Raw genomic sequence first — 15789 nt, 5'->3', positions numbered from 1 at the left:
AGTACAGACTTCCGACTGAGAAAGGGCAGCATTGTACTTTCCATGTCCATGAGGACATGAGGGTCTGCATGATGGAAATTTCTTCATCTGTGCAAGTCCATGTGGACCGACCTTCAAGTGCAATGCAAAATTTGTGTTTTCTCCGCAAGGGAATGCTTGAAATATGTATGGAACAGAGTTTTAAAAGCAAACTCCAAGTAGAAAATAAGGTAATATAACTGCAACAGCTATGCGTCTGTGGTGTCCACAGTTGTTTGTGTGTATGCCCACAAGGGCGTATCATCAAGGCCTAATACATAGAATAGGTTTACGTTATTAATGTGTGCCAGGTGGTTGAAAAATATTGTGTATATTTTCTTGATCTCCCTAAGACCTGTTTAAATATAGGTTGCTGAACAAGGCCAGATGGATCGCTAACAGATGAAGGGAAGATGGCATCTCAAACCTTTATTGAAAAGTACTCTCCCAGTATAAGTTTCTGATGCCATTGGCATCCGTACTTCTACAGATGACATTATTTTGACCCCTGGCAGGAAGGAGCACTGCAGAAATGCCTCCCAAAAAACTCACAGAGAGTGAGGTCCTCATTCAGCTGGTGTCAATTCCAGCAGCTGCAGTCAGAATTTGGAGGCTGCCAGGCTGACCTGACTGATATCAGTATTACACCTCCTCTACTTGCTGGCCTACAGCTCCTGACAGACATCCAAAACAGAAAACAATTGTCCCACACTGTAGAAAAGACCTGTGGAGATGCTGTCTTCACTGTGGTAGAGGAAAATATGTATATTTTTTTCTTTATATTAGTCAGAAAGGCAGTAATAAATTGGTGAAGTTCAATTTGTTAAAATAAATAGAGTTTTATTGGAAGTTGGAATTGACAGAAACTACACTGTAAGTGCTGAAAGAAGTCAAAAGTTATTTTGTTTTTAGTTAAAACATTTAATGCAAAAGTATATATATTTTTAAAAGTGGCTAAGCAGCTTAACGAAGCATAAACAGTGGAAATTATGCAGTTAAGAATATGGAGGGAAAGTCAGCAGATTTATAAGAAACTAAACAGTTAAAACCAGAAAACGAACCGTATACTTACTAAAAATGTGTTGTTTCATTAATTAGACAGACTTCTAAATAATAAAACAATACCTTTTAGTTTTTTTATGTATGTATTTTTGGGATTGATTGTGACTATTCTTTATTTCCTTTCAATTTGTATGCCTGCATTTTATTTCTATTGGTTATTTTATTCTTCTTTTTCCTGTTATTATTATTATTATTATTAATAAAGATTTATTAAGTCATCTGATAGTAGTCCTTTTGACTTCCTATACGCATGCGCGTCACAATAGCTCGAACTAAGCGAGGGAAAACGACTCCAGTTTCCGTAAGTTTTCTTCTTTTATTTCCAGGGAGGAGTGAAATGTTTCTTTCTACTGACTAAGAAACACTGACGTCGGTCTTTAAAATATCGCAAATGCAACATGCTGTTCATTAGTAGGTAGAGCAGTGGTAGTTTGACGCCTCTCACGACTTTGTGTTTGAGAAGGAGCGGACGGGGCCAGACCCAGTATAAAAATCTTAATGTTTGGTTTGCATTGCTTACTGTCAAGTCCGCACGCCGTGTAGCGTAAACTTGTGGGTGTTTTGATAAACGGTAGGTCCCACTTAATATTTCGGCTGGTATTTCAATTAACAGTGTAATTGTTTTCTAAATTAAATTATGCCCTTAATGATTGGGTTGTAGGTGGTCACAGTGCTCTTCGTTCCCTGAATTACGCTATCCTCTACTGCTTGCAGTCAAAAAGGAATGTTAGATAATGATTAAAGTACGTGCTGCAATATGTATTTGATGTCTGCCGAAATTACCAACAGAGTACATAAATTTATTAACATATGTATGGTATCTTCTGTGTTTTGTGTATGCTTACTGAGAATCAACCAACTTTAAACTGAAAATTTTTAAACTGAGTTCGCCTTATCGTACCCTGCGCATGTCTCGTTCGTTACCAGTTTTCTCTGTTTGCACATTGTTTAGATAAGCTGGTAGAGTTAGTGGAGAGCGTGGAATTGCAAATGACCAAGTGCTAAAATGATTGCCTTCGTGGTTCAACCAGAGGCTAGCGAGGCTACCCTCCGTGGTTGTGTTAGCTGTAGCTTGCTAACTAGCTAAGAGTGAGCTCCCTGTTTGTTAGCCAAACTTTAAGTTGGCTATCTGACCTAACGCACAATATCTTTATCGGTTCCTGTAGAGAAGGAAACTGGAATCTAGATGTGTGTTGTTGATTATCTCACATAGCTAGACAACCACACATGAAGAATGACAAATGGACCACAGAATCCTCATATGACATTAGGCTACTGTCCATCGCAGTAACTCACTGGCTGCTTTAGGGCATCCTGAACGTTTGAACCACTCCCGTAGAAACTTTTCAACGGCTGGTTTTGGGTTAGTAGCACTTAGTCTCAACGGTGGCTCTAAATAGTGAATGTGCCTGTCTTACCACTGATTAGTTGTCTTGGAAAAGATAAACGCTGATTGGTTACACTCATACCCTATTTTTCTTCCTTCTTGATGTCCTTGTTTTGTAGCATTTTTTCCCTCTCCATCTTGCCATCTTCAACATAAAATTCACCATATGGGCCAAAATAACATAACTCCATTGTTATATTCTCTACATGCATATTGAACTGGAGCCCTGTAAGTAAGAGTTTTGCTTCACTATGAGTTAAGATTGTCTGCGAAACTCTGGATCCTACACAGCGGTGGAAACAGAAAGCCTGGACAGGCAGATAATGGGGCCATTCCTGTAAAGGTTTGTGCCACCTTGTGCCGGAATCTGACCTGCCTTCCTGTGAAAACCACTCACTGGTAGGTGTAGGCATCACTAGTCTGAGGAACTAGTCAGTTATGATGGATTGATGGATGTGTCAGTTGATTTAGCACAGTGCTTCTCAATTTTTTTTTTTGTCGGGCCCCCTTCGGAGGACAAAAAGCTTCCACGCCCCCCCAATAACTTTGTGTGTGTGTGTGTGTGTGTGTGTGTGTGTGTGTGTGTGTGTGTGTGTGTGTGTGTCTGTCTATATATATATATACACACACACACACACACACACACACACACACACACACACACGTATATATGAACTGTGAAAATGTGACTATGCAGGGCTGTGTTATTTGATCTGATTCCATTTTGTTGTTTTTCACAGTAAAAATCAGGGGTGTCAAACCATATGAAGCGCAGTCTGACCTCCAGTTGGCCCCACCAGTAAAATCACAGCATGATAACCTGTAAATAACCACAACTCCAACTTTTCCCCTTTGTTTTAGTTGAAAAAAGTAAATTCTGAAAATGTTCACATATAATGAACTATCTTTTTTTTTTACAAAACATTATGAATCTGAAATTTCTTATGGAAAACAAATTCCATTTCAACATTAGCCTATTATGCCTGAGTTCATCATTTACACATGCACTGTAACTGCCAGATCACAGTTTATCTACAAAAACACAAAACATTCAGTCACAGGTATCTGGAACTGAACAATCTAGTATTTTACTTTATGACCAAAACGACTTGTCACGGTCTAGAAATTATTTTAAATTCACAGTTTTACAAATTTACAGTTAATGTCGTAATTTTTATCCGTCCCGCGGGCCGAAATGGACCATCTGGTGGGCGGTTTTGGCCCGCGGGCCGTATGACATTGCTGGTAAAAATCATCGGAGTAGATTAGCCAAGTATGTGATGTTATCAGGTATGCTGGTGTTGCCACTGCACATTTACGATGTGTTCTCCCGTTCCTGGGAGTCTTCCGAGTCTGAACGGCCAGCCCATATACAGTCTATGGGCCAGCGCAATTTCAGTATTGTTGTGCGCCATGAAAAACAGGCCGACATTAAAACAATAGTTCAGCTAATTAGTTCAGTGTAGGTGGACCTTTTCCTCCCAGTCGCCTGCGCCCCACTTGACATGCCTCTGCGCTCCACCTGGGGGGCATGCCCCACTTTTTGAGAAACACTGATTTAGCATATCAGCTTCTAGTACAGGCTTCTGTGTACTGAATGAACACCAGATGTTTTAGAGTGAATTTGCCACATGGTACAATGATTACAATTTGTAGATTTATAGTAGGTTATACAGTGTTCATGTAATTTTTCATTTTTGGGGTTCAGTGTTAGCTGTAATCTGATGCATCAGTTAGACCCTTGGCCCTGTGTCATGTAATGCGGGACTTAAATATATTAAATTCAGTAAATTCTTCAAATATAAGAGTGAACAGTCAGTCAGTGAACTCCAAACATCTGGAGTACAGAAAGCCATCACTGTTAGCTACAGAGGTCTCTTATTTCACAGTGGCTAATGCTATGCTAATGACTAGCAACTTAATTAGGAAGTAGCCACAGATTAACTGGAAACAGTGTCTGAAGAAGCAATAATGAGTGATGCTTAAAAATATGGAGCTTATTGGGAAATAAAGTGAGAGAACAGAGAAACATTATGAGAATGATGAAGAACAGAAGGAGCTGCAGCAGTACAAATTATTATTGATGTCAATCAATCTCTCTCAGTAAACAGATGATAGCGTCTGTCAGCGTGTTTGTTTACTTGCTATAATGAGGAATCCTGAGTCTCAATTATCCATTAAGAATATTTAATATACATTGGAGAATTGAAAGCATGTACATGGACCTTCATGGTTTGGAAAACCACAGTTCTCTGTGACTAATACACAATCAATCAATCAAGATTTATTTATAGAGCACTTTACAACACTCAAAGGTGACCAAAGTGCTTTCCAGTTAAAATCAAACAATAAAATTAGAATAAAAGCAAATTAAAATAAAGGAACAATAGAACACATGTCAACAAATAAAATCAAGATAAAATAAGATAAAATAAAATGTCCCCACATTACTGAGTTTTAAAAACCAGTCTGAAAAGATGTGTTTTGAGCCGGGCTTTGAAAAGGCCAAAGTCAGTGATGGTACGCATGTCAGGAGGCAGTTTGTTCCAAAGTCTTGGTCCAGCGACTGAAAAGGCTCGATCACCCCAGTGTTTGTACCTGGTCCTAGGGACTTCCAGAAACAGCTGTTTAGAGGACCTTAACGCCCTGTCAGGGTTTCGGACAGAAAGAAGTTCCGTTAAATAAATAGGCGCAAAGCCGTTGAGGGCTTTAAAAACGAAAAGCAAAATTTTAAAATCTATCCTAAAAGAAACTGGAAGCCAGTGGAGGGAAAAGAGGACCGGGGTGATGTGCTGACGCCTTGAAGTGTTCGTCAGGAAACGGGCTGCCGCATTTTGCACCGACTGGAGGCGGCTCAGGGCTGACTGGGAAACACCAACATAAAGAGCGTTGCCATAGTCTATTCGTGAGCTGATAAAAGCATGAATAGTCCTTTCAAGGTCGGTGCGATTTAAAAAAGGCTTTAGATAAAAGACGTAATTGATAAAAACTCGCTCTGACCACGTTGTCGATCTGTTTGACGAATGTAAAACTGCTGTCAAAAGTAACCCCAAGGTTCTTTACAGACGGTTTTAGCTTTGAAAACACAGAGTCCGAAGCCACAAGAACATTGTCACCAAATAAAATGAACTCAGTCTTGTCCTCATTTAGATGGAGGAAATTTTTCTCCAGCCATGACTTGATGTCATTGATGCAGTGTGTGAGGGACTGAAGAGCACCACTTTTGTTTGGGAACACCGGTAAATACAACTGGAAATCATCGGCGTAGCAGTGAAATGCTAAATTATGCCTCGCTATAATTGACCCCAGTGGCAACATATACAATGAAAATAGCGAAGGGCCCAAAATGGAGCCCTGGGGAACTCCACAAAACAAAGAGGCAACAGAGGAGGAGATATGAGAAGAGAGAGTTGCTGTAGCCAACTTCCCCAAAAAGGATGCCTAACTTAACATTACACAGAGTTTTCTATGAGAATGTGCTTCTATCAGATTGGTCTGTAGTTGGGGAAATCCGTGGTTTAAACTTGAACCCCCTAAACATCTGTCTTCAGCCAATCTGGACCATCTTCACCCTGAAGGATGATATGTGAATGTAGAGGTCTTTCTACTGTGTTGTGAGGACTGAATGTGGTGTATATGTGAGTTCCTGATAACGCAGAAGTGAGGTGGATGTGGTGTCTTAGAGTGGCCTTGAGTATCGAGTAAGTGTGTGTGAGCGTGTATGGGTGTATGTGTGTCTACAGTGCATGTTCGTGTGTCTGATATGTCTTGAGTGTAAGCGGATGTGCTTTTCCCTCTGTCTGACCTGGTGCTATTCAACTTTGTTTTATCCCAATTCACATAGTGTGAGATAATGTTTGAGACCCTCATTCATTCACAGATCAACACAACTCTTTATATTGCAAATAATGCAATGTGTATATCAGTATTAAGCCAGCAGTATGTTTAATATAAACAATAAATCCTTACACACCGTGAAATAATAATATCAACACTGTGATAGCATTATGTCACTCTCAAATGTCAGCATTCATACCTCTTTATTTGTACATGTTCAGTTATAGTAATCCTTTTTGATGAAGAAGCATTGTTATGAATGACAGGTTTCCTGCTTTGTGTGTGTGCGTGTGTGTCTTCTAGGGCTGGACCCGAATTTAGCTTTTGGAGTCTCCTCTCCACTGCTTCTCCTGTGTGGAGCTGCAGACCAATATTTATAAGCTTATTCATCCTGTCTCCACCTGCCTGCCAGAGATAAAAGTCCCTCATGCTTTTGAAGTGCTGGCTACTTGCTTCGGGATAGATCACACAATGTGTAACCCTGGCAACCTCCTGTTGGACAGGTATATGAGTGGGCGAGGACCTTTTACTTTCATGTGACTGTGGCATCCTAGTATTTCTTCTATTTGCTTTGGTGGCTGCTGCATTAAAGACATTGCCTGCCATTTTTTGTCTCCCTTTTCACCTGAAAAATTGTCAATTGGAGTAAAAGGGAGCAAGTCCAGAGTCTGGCTAGTTTCCAGCTGAAGAGACTGAAAGAGCAGAGTGAATCTGTTCAGCAGGAGGCTGAGATAGCAGCATAAGTCAGTTCTCCGTAAAAGTCTGACTGAAATAGGACACTGTGTTGTTGGCTATGCAGTGATAGTCTTACAAAACACTGATAGTTGGAGCTTGAGGCTGAATGATTAACCATTTTTAAACTGAAAAAGCAGTCTGAAAGGGAAATTTTGTCATTACATACACTGCCGTTCAAAGTTTGGGGTCACCTAAACAATTTCACGTTTTCCATGAAAACTCACACTTATATTCATGTGTTAACATAGTTGCACAAGAGTTTCCTAATCATCAATTAGCCTTTCAACACAATTAGCTAACACAATGTGCCATTAGAACAAAGGAGTGATGGTTGCTGGAAATGTGGAAATGGACCTCTGTATCCCTATGTAGATATTCCATTAAAAATCAGCTGTTTCCAACGAGAATAGTCATTTACCATATTAACAATGTCTAGACTGTATTTCTGATTCATTTAATGTTATCCTTATTGGAAAAAAATCTTTTTCTTTTAAAAACAAGGACATTTCTAAGTGACCCCAAACTTTGAACCGTAGTGTATATTTGAATAATCTTTACAATTACTTGCAGGTTTGGCCAGCTGCAATACATTTGTCACTGGCAAAGTAACACAGCTGTTGCCTATTAATGTTAATTATGTCACTTGGCCAAAACACAAGGTGAAAATCACCTGTGTCATTTTTGTGTTCCAAAAGATTGGAAGTGGACAAAATTTATCAGAATGAAGTGTTTTAGAGGTCCATGCACTGCCCCCTTAGAAACCTTCTATCTAGCTATTGATATGACACCCAGAAAGCCCCTCTTTGAGTAAAATAACAATCTGACTGAGCTTAGTTATGATGTCATGTTTTCTACTACCACAGTGTTACTTAGTAAACGGTGTCCAGCTAGAAACTTGAGGGACAGACTTATTTCTGATTTAGGGGAACACACAGGCAGTCAAATCCGTGTCATCTGCTAGCAAGCTTCAACAGAATGGATTCTGACGTTTTGTATAGTAGTCATAATTTTAATAACAAGTAAACTGCAGCGTTGTGAGTCAGTAATCGATTAATCATCAAATTTCAGATTATTTTGAGCCTTACATAAAAGTCTAACAAAGTTTGATGTAGTCTCAGGTTTAGGACTCTGCTATACATTGCTACAGTATTATAGATAAATTTAACACTAATTTCTATATGTCACTTATTTCATCAATTCAGTATCTAAAACTGTTTTAAAAATGTGTTTTCATTGTTTTTCCTGAAGCTTGTTACAAGCATATACTATTTTCTATCAAGGTATACATCTCAAATGTTAACATGTGGAGTTGTTAAATGGCAGACACAATCTTCAGCCTAGGACTGCAAGTATGTATTTTCCAAAAAATTGTTCAATCCTAGATAAACTGGTAACATCACAAATGTGGAGGTGACAGAACAGGTGGCAGGTGAACACAACAGGAAGTGGCTGTGTTGCAGATGGGTTGTAGGCAGTGATTGACTCAGCAACATGTAAGTCGGCTGCTGATTTTTCATTTAGGAACACAAGAATGCTCAGTCCTCCATAGATACACTTTCACTCTCCTCTCTTCTGTCTATTCGTCAAATGACCGAAGGGTCGGCGGTTCGATTCCCGCTCTGTCTTAGTCATGTGCTGTTGTGTCCTTGGGCAAAAGACACTTTACCCACCTTGCCTCCAGTGCTGCTTCTCACACTGGAGTATGAATGCGTGTGAATGTTGGTGGTGGTCGGAGGAGCCGTAGGCGCAGATTGGCAGCCACGCTTCCGTCAGTCTGCCCCAGGGCAGCTGTGGCTACAAATGTAGTTTACCACCACCGAGTGAGAATGTGTGAGTGACTGAATAATGGATTTATTGTGAAGCGTTTTGAGTGCCTTGAAAAGCGCTATATAAATCTAATCCATTATTATTATTATTCTAGTAGCTGGTTTTTTTGATTCTGATCTTTTTGGGGTTTTCAAACTCTCCCTCTTCCTCTCTCATATAGAAAGAGACAAAGATTATGCAAATGTGTAGCAAATAAGAATTGGCAAAGAGTTAGGCTGAACAAACAGAAAGGACAGTTTGTGATTTGACACACACTTGCTGTTTGTCAGAGGAAAACCACTGCAAGGCAGCATTGCCATCACTGTCTGTGTGACGTGTTTGTTTTCCCATCCACCTCACTTCATCCTGATTAGGTGAGGTTTGGCAGGGCAGATTAATTTACATATTCTGCAGTTTTACCAGAGTTTCTGAAATCAAAGCATTGAGACTCAAAAATTCAACTGTGTAGCTGTGAATTATAGAATTTAAACTAGTAAATGCTTTTCATAATTTTTGTATTCAGGATTATTCAAGTTGAAAACACACTGGAGCCATATTTTGCTTGAACCCATTCTCATTTGCAGTACTACACCTTCTGCTTTTTGCTAGCTAGAGATATCAATGCATCTTCCACATTAATGGACAGCTGAAGATCAACACCAACACTCACATCTGCAGTAAATGTTTTACATGGTGAATGGTGTCACTTGTGAGTGCGGCTGAACCAGCTATCTCTCTTGCCTTAATTTATAATAACAGGTAACAGTCCACAGCTGCAACTTAATGAAAATATTCCATATCAACAGTGTGTGTTTGTGGTTTAATCTGTAACCTCTTTGATTCTGATAAAAATTAACTCTGTTTTTTTTTAGCTCAGTTCCTACAGTCCTTTTGGGCCATTGTGAAAAAAATGCTGCTCTTTTTCGTTCAAATTTGGCCGGGTGGTTAATAACCACCTGCAACATCTCTGCAAACATCTCTCTGCCCTGTGATGGTACCCACCTGCCACTCAAAGTACCTCATCCTCAACTGGTACATAACTTTAAGCTTCAGTACAATTTTGGTGATGAACTTTCTCAAAAATCACCTCTGTACAATTGCCATGAACTGGGAAATTTGCTATGAAGACCAAATTTGCTTTTTGTACCGGGTTGTAAACATGTTTATTTCTGCTGTAACGGACATTTTAACATGGGGGTCTATGGGAATTGACTTCTTTTGGAGCCAACTTCAAGTAGCCATTTGGGCACTTCTGTTATGGCTGTATTTTTCAGCCCCAGAGGTTGCTGTGTGCCAGTAACACAGTTTTAAGTCATATGATAAACACAGAACATGTAGCTATTACTGCTTTACATGGATTTTAAAACAGTTATTCTTAAACTTTCAGGTTGGCTTTGTTTGCTTCAACAAGAATCAGAACTTAAAAATAGGCTTATCTTAGATCATCTGCTATATGGGATTCTGATCCTTATTTTCACTGTTGATTGGTCTTCATTGATTATTTTAGCAGTTGGCCAACAAATTAGTCAAATGTAAAATATTGTGTGTTAGGATAGAATTTAAGTATGAAATGCTGAATGCTGTGAAGCAATTTACATTTGATCATTTGATACAGATGTTTCACATTTTAAACACATATCTTAGCTGATGGTCCAGCACATTAATAATCAACAGCAGCAACACTTTTTAAATTCCAAATAAAGCCTTCTATCTGCTGTTCATTATGTTATTAACAGTATTATGCTGCTGGTTTCACAGTATAAGCCTTGTAGTAGGTCAGAGAACATAATCAGCCCCTTTTTTGACAGGGTTTTAATGTGAAACATAAGCCAAAATTTTTGTTACATCAACGCAACCCCATCATTTTAACATCTGTAATATCTCAACAGGAACTTTTTTGATATCTTACATTGCTGTAATTTATGTTCTTCACAAAAAAACTCTGTTCATTTGTTATTTTCTCTGACACAGTAATTGCATGCGTGCTGATCTTGTCACCTGTATCCGACAACTTTAATCGAAGTCACTCTTGGGGATAAATTGAGATTAAATTTTTTTTAGAAATAATTATTTTAGTGAGGTAATCCTCAGATAGACGCTAATTAAAAGCTCTAATCATTGCCATTATACCAATAAGACATGGCACTGTGGCGCCTGTAGTCAGCAGCTCATCGATAGCTATTGAGTAACTAAATTCATTAATAGAGGAGATCCAGAATCCAGTAGCTCAGCATGTAACAGTCTGATATATTGTTACAAATGTGTGCAGGAGCAGATTTGTGAGGAGTTGCATATAGTGTTTGGGTATAGTGTTTGGGTGAATCCACTCTGCCTCATGTGCTTTAGCTCTTTAGTTGGTTTCTTAGTTTTATCAGCATGTAAGAGCGAAACCCACAGCCTGTGTTCTTGCTACGTTGCATTCTGCTTCCCATCAGTCTGTTCATTACAGCTGTAATGATCAACTGACTTCAGTCATGCCCCTCAGTGTACAGCATTGATGTTTTCATTACTGAAAGTGTGTCAGTTTCTTCGTATCAGTTGCTGATGATGACAGAAGGTTCTTCTGTCTCTTCCTTCTGGGAGGATTTGTCTGATTCCCAGAGCAATGAAAGTTCCTCCAGACTATGAGAAAATAAAGCTCTTGGACTGGTGTTTTAACCTGGGGGTCAGGAGATAAGACAGATAATTTGAGAGAATGCATTGATAGAACATATCTCCACTGCACAGACCATGTGTACCATTGTACCTCCAGTTTTTTTAGTTGTTTTTTTTTTGCAATACTTACTGTCTTCAAGACTCTTCTGGTGAGAAATTAGATACACTATAAATATTTGGACACTGACAGTTTTCAGCATTTCGGCTCTGTACACCCCACAGTGGATTTGAAATGAAACAAGATGTGCTTTAAGTGCAGGTGAATGGTGTAGAAATTCCAACACATTTTATATGTGTCCTCCACCTTTCAAGGGACCTAAAATAATTGGACAAACTATCATAATCAGAAAGTTGAAAGTCATTTGCAGTCAATGACAGCCTGAAGTCTGGAACTCATAGACATCACCAGACACTGGGTTTGGTCCTCGGTGATGCTCTATCAGGCCTCTACTTCTGCCTTCTTCAGTTCCTGCTTGTTCTTGGGGCATTTTCCCTTCAGTTTTGTCTTCAGCAAGTGAAATGCATACAAAATTGGATTCATGTCAGGTGATTGACTTGGCCATTGTAGAACATTCCACTTCTTTGCCTTAGAAAACTCTGTAGTTGCTTTCCCAGTTGCTTCGAGTCATTGTCCATCTACACAGTGAAGCGCTGTCCAGTGAGTCCTGAAGCATTTGGCTGAATATGAGCAGATAATATTGCCCAAAACACTTCAGAATTCATCCTGCTATTTTTGTCAGCAATCACATCATCAATAAATATCAGAGAACCAGTTCCATTGGAAGCCATACATGCCCACATCATTACTCTACCACCACCATGCTTTACTGATGAAGTGGTATGCTGTGAATCTTGAGCAGTTCTTTCCCTTCTCCAGATTCTTCTATTCCCATCATTCAGGTATTGATCTGTGTCTCATCTGTCCATAAGATGTTGTCCCAGAATTGCACAGGCTCTTGTAGATATTTTTTTCTAACAAACTCTAATCTGCTCTTCCTGTTTTTGAGGCTCAAAAATGGTTTACAGCTTGCGGGGAACCCTCTATATTCACTCTGGTGAAGTCTTCTCTTAATTGTTGACTTTCACCTCCTTGAAAGTGTTCTTGATCTGCCCAACTGCTGTGAAGGGGTTTTTCTTGACCAGGGAAAGGATTCTTCTCTCATCTACCTTATTTGTTTTCCATGTTCTTTTGGGTCTTTTGCCATTGCTGAGCTCATCAGTGCTTTCTTCCTTTTTAAGAATGTACTATAACACTTGATTTGGCAACATCTAATATTTCTGCTATCTCTCTGATGGATTTCTTTTGATTTTTCAGCCAAATGATGGCTTGCTTCATTGATAGTTGACAGCTCTTTGCACTTCATATTGAGAGTTGACCTCACCAGTTTCCAAACACAAATGCCACACTTGAAATAAACTCTAGACCTTTTGTCTGCTCCTTGTAAATGAAATAATGAGGGAATAACGCACATTTGGCCATGGCACAGCTGAATGTTGTCCAATTACTTTTGGTCCCTTAAAAAGGTGGAGGGCACTAGGGCTGGGCGATAAATTGATTTTATCGATTAATTCAACTTTGTACTTAATGTCGATTTGTTTTAATGAAAACAGGCACAAAATTAATTCAACAAATCTCTACATCATTCACAAAGAGCTTGCGAATGAAATTGGAAAAAGGCTCGAGTACAGCCATTCTTGATAAGTGTTCACGGTCCAAACCAGCTCAAAACTGTTCTTCCTTGGCAGCTTCCGGCACTTCCAGTGTTGCAACAAAATAAAACAACAGCTGTATTTTGTATTTCGGGTTTATAAAGCTAGAGCAAAAATCCAACACTGTGGTTTTTTCATTAGTTAAATAATAGATTTCTACATTTAGGTTTTAAAAACTAAAAAACAACAAAAAAAAAAAAACAAAGCGGTTTATTGTTTATTAGATTTTATTTTGAAACTGAAAAACCAAAGAAAAAGCCATATACGGATTCGAAGCATTTTAATTCTTGTGCATGTTTTGTGAAAATTGGTGTAAAATCTGCATTGAATTTGAATGAATGCTTTTCCAGAAACACACCAGCAACCAGTTAGCCTACATGTTTTAAACAGACAATAATAACAAGGAGGCAAGAGGAAGAAAACAACATGTGTTGTACAATGTCAATGTGCAACCACTGAAAGTTCTCATGGAGATGCTGTGTGTAGCTTTTTCTCTTTTCACCAGAGCAGATGCAACAATCACCTTTTCAGCTGATAGTGAACCTGTGACCAAACATATTGCATTTGCACATCCTTTGATTATGGAGCAATTATATAATTATTAATCTACAGTCACATTTATGTCAAACTGGTAAGTCGAGGTCGCTCCCTTTTAGCTCCGATTTAGTCTCTACCAATTCTTTAAGGAAGCAGGTTGCGATGTAATTAGGTACACATTCATTTTGTTTGACTTCGTGTGTATGTGTGCAATTTTGAACCCCTAAAGTTTTGGCACCATGTGTTACAAAGAAGATATCCACGCTCAAGGAGTGGAGTCATTATTACTTGTGATGTTCTTCATTTTTATAATTGTTGTTATTGTTTTACTGATTTCCAATTAAATACATTAATTAGATTATGTGGTTCTTTGGCACTCATGCAACTGCCACTCTGTTTCTGCAGTGGGGCTGCATGATAATGTAAAAACTGACATTGCAATGTTTTGTTTTTCTGCAACATGTATTGTGATTAGTGGTGAGACACAATTAAAAAAAATGTATCTATTTAATTACAGGCTTTGGAGTTAATCGCAATTTATCGCATTTTTGTCACATAGCAATATTTGACACAATAAGCTAAATTTTTCAATTCAAGTAATTTCGGTTGATGACTGACTCGATGAATAGACATATACGTGAATTTAAACAACAAAAATGTTTGTTTCATTTCTGTTTATCTGTGCATTTTTCATCTGTCTACTACATTCACAGATTACTGCAAACTCAATGTGCAATTATAGCGATTATATTCAACATTTTAAGACTTTGTAAGCTGAAGCACTTTCAAAGCCTTGAAAAGTGGTCTGTTATGAGCAAGCTACACTGTTTGCCGGCGACAGGACTGTTGTAGCTAATGTTAGCTCTGGTGCTCACAGGAACATGTTTTGCACTGAGGTGATACAGTTGGCTTAAAGTGCTGCGGTGATAAGTAAACTCTTTGTTGCACAATTTGCACACAAGCACGCTTTTATTGAAGCTGCTATCGGGAATATTTTTTAAAAGAAAACTTTCCACTCAAATAGCTCAATGCAGTCTCATCTTCCATCACTGTTCACCAAACTTTCTTGTGCACTTGTGCGTATATCTTCTTCGCGGCTGGCAAACTTTAGGTGCATTACTGCCACCTACTGGGTTGGAGGGTTCATCAGTATTATTAGTGTGCCAGAAATTAGGGAACTGAGAAAGGTGTGATTAAATGCGTTATTTTTTCTGTAAGTCTCGAGCCCTAATTGTGATGTGTAAAATAAAATACAGAAGTTTTCACTAGATAGCCTGAATAGTTTTATTTACAAATAATTAATTCTAGAATGATTGAGGTGATTTTGTATAAACATTAGCTTCTAAGGGTATTTAAAAATTCACAATAATCATTTTATGTCACGTTATAGTCTATGATTTGTGTTAGAATTTGTGTCTTTCTAACCTTTTTGATTTCCTCATTTCTGGATTTTTATTTTTACTGCAGATGTGTATTCGTTCAAAATATGTTATTGCTCATCATGTTTACTATGAATCAATAACGGTATTCTCCCTGAAAAGCCATATTGGTTGACCCCTATGCTACACAATTCTTGACTCAAATATATGCAAATGAAATCTGAAAAGTGTGCCCATGTTTTATTTTGTCAGGGAGGCCAGAACCCAAAGGTATTTAGTTTGGATTGCTACAAAACAGAAAAGTTGCATCCAGAGATTAATAGTTTGTTGTTACTTTAAAAATAAGATTGATGCTCAATGACATTTCAAGGCATTAATAGATGTGACTTACACTTACCAAGATGGTCAGGGTGCATTGTTTGTCTGAGTCATACTTCAGTAGGTCACCTTGGCGTCTGAGGGGAACAGGTCGGTCATATTTCAGTCTATGTGACCACTGAGCATCCTCGCACCACAGTAGTCATATCTGATCTGCAGTCCTAACTGCCATACTACAGACATGGTTCAGCAGTGAGCAAGTATTTGGAGACCCATCCAGTGTCCCTGTGCAGCCTCTCTAGTCATCATGAGTGATTTTGTTGGAGTGAACTTGAGTTACCCTCT

At 38.7% G+C, this 15789-nt stretch overlaps 1 protein-coding gene across 3 annotated transcripts in view; it reads left to right on the top strand.

Moving 5' to 3' along the window:
* Window positions 1-1323: 1323 nt before the first annotated feature.
* pot1 (protection of telomeres 1 homolog) overlaps window positions 1324-15789 on the top strand; it is a 118658-nt gene continuing 104192 nt past the window's right edge. For 2 of the 3 annotated variants that reach the window (XM_035956113.2, XM_023287891.3), the window contains exon 1: window positions 1324-1381. The gene's annotated coding sequence lies outside the window, so the exon portion shown is untranslated. Of the gene's footprint in view, window positions 1382-1519; window positions 1652-15789 lie in introns of those variants that run through there. The other variant, XM_055009169.1, reaches the window with a different exon arrangement.

This window comes from Amphiprion ocellaris, chromosome 3, assembly GCF_022539595.1.
Source record: "Amphiprion ocellaris isolate individual 3 ecotype Okinawa chromosome 3, ASM2253959v1, whole genome shotgun sequence".
Classification (NCBI taxonomy): Eukaryota; Metazoa; Chordata; class Actinopteri; family Pomacentridae; genus Amphiprion; species Amphiprion ocellaris.
Note: the sequence above shows the minus strand (reverse complement) of the source record. Positions and strands in the feature narration are given on the sequence as shown.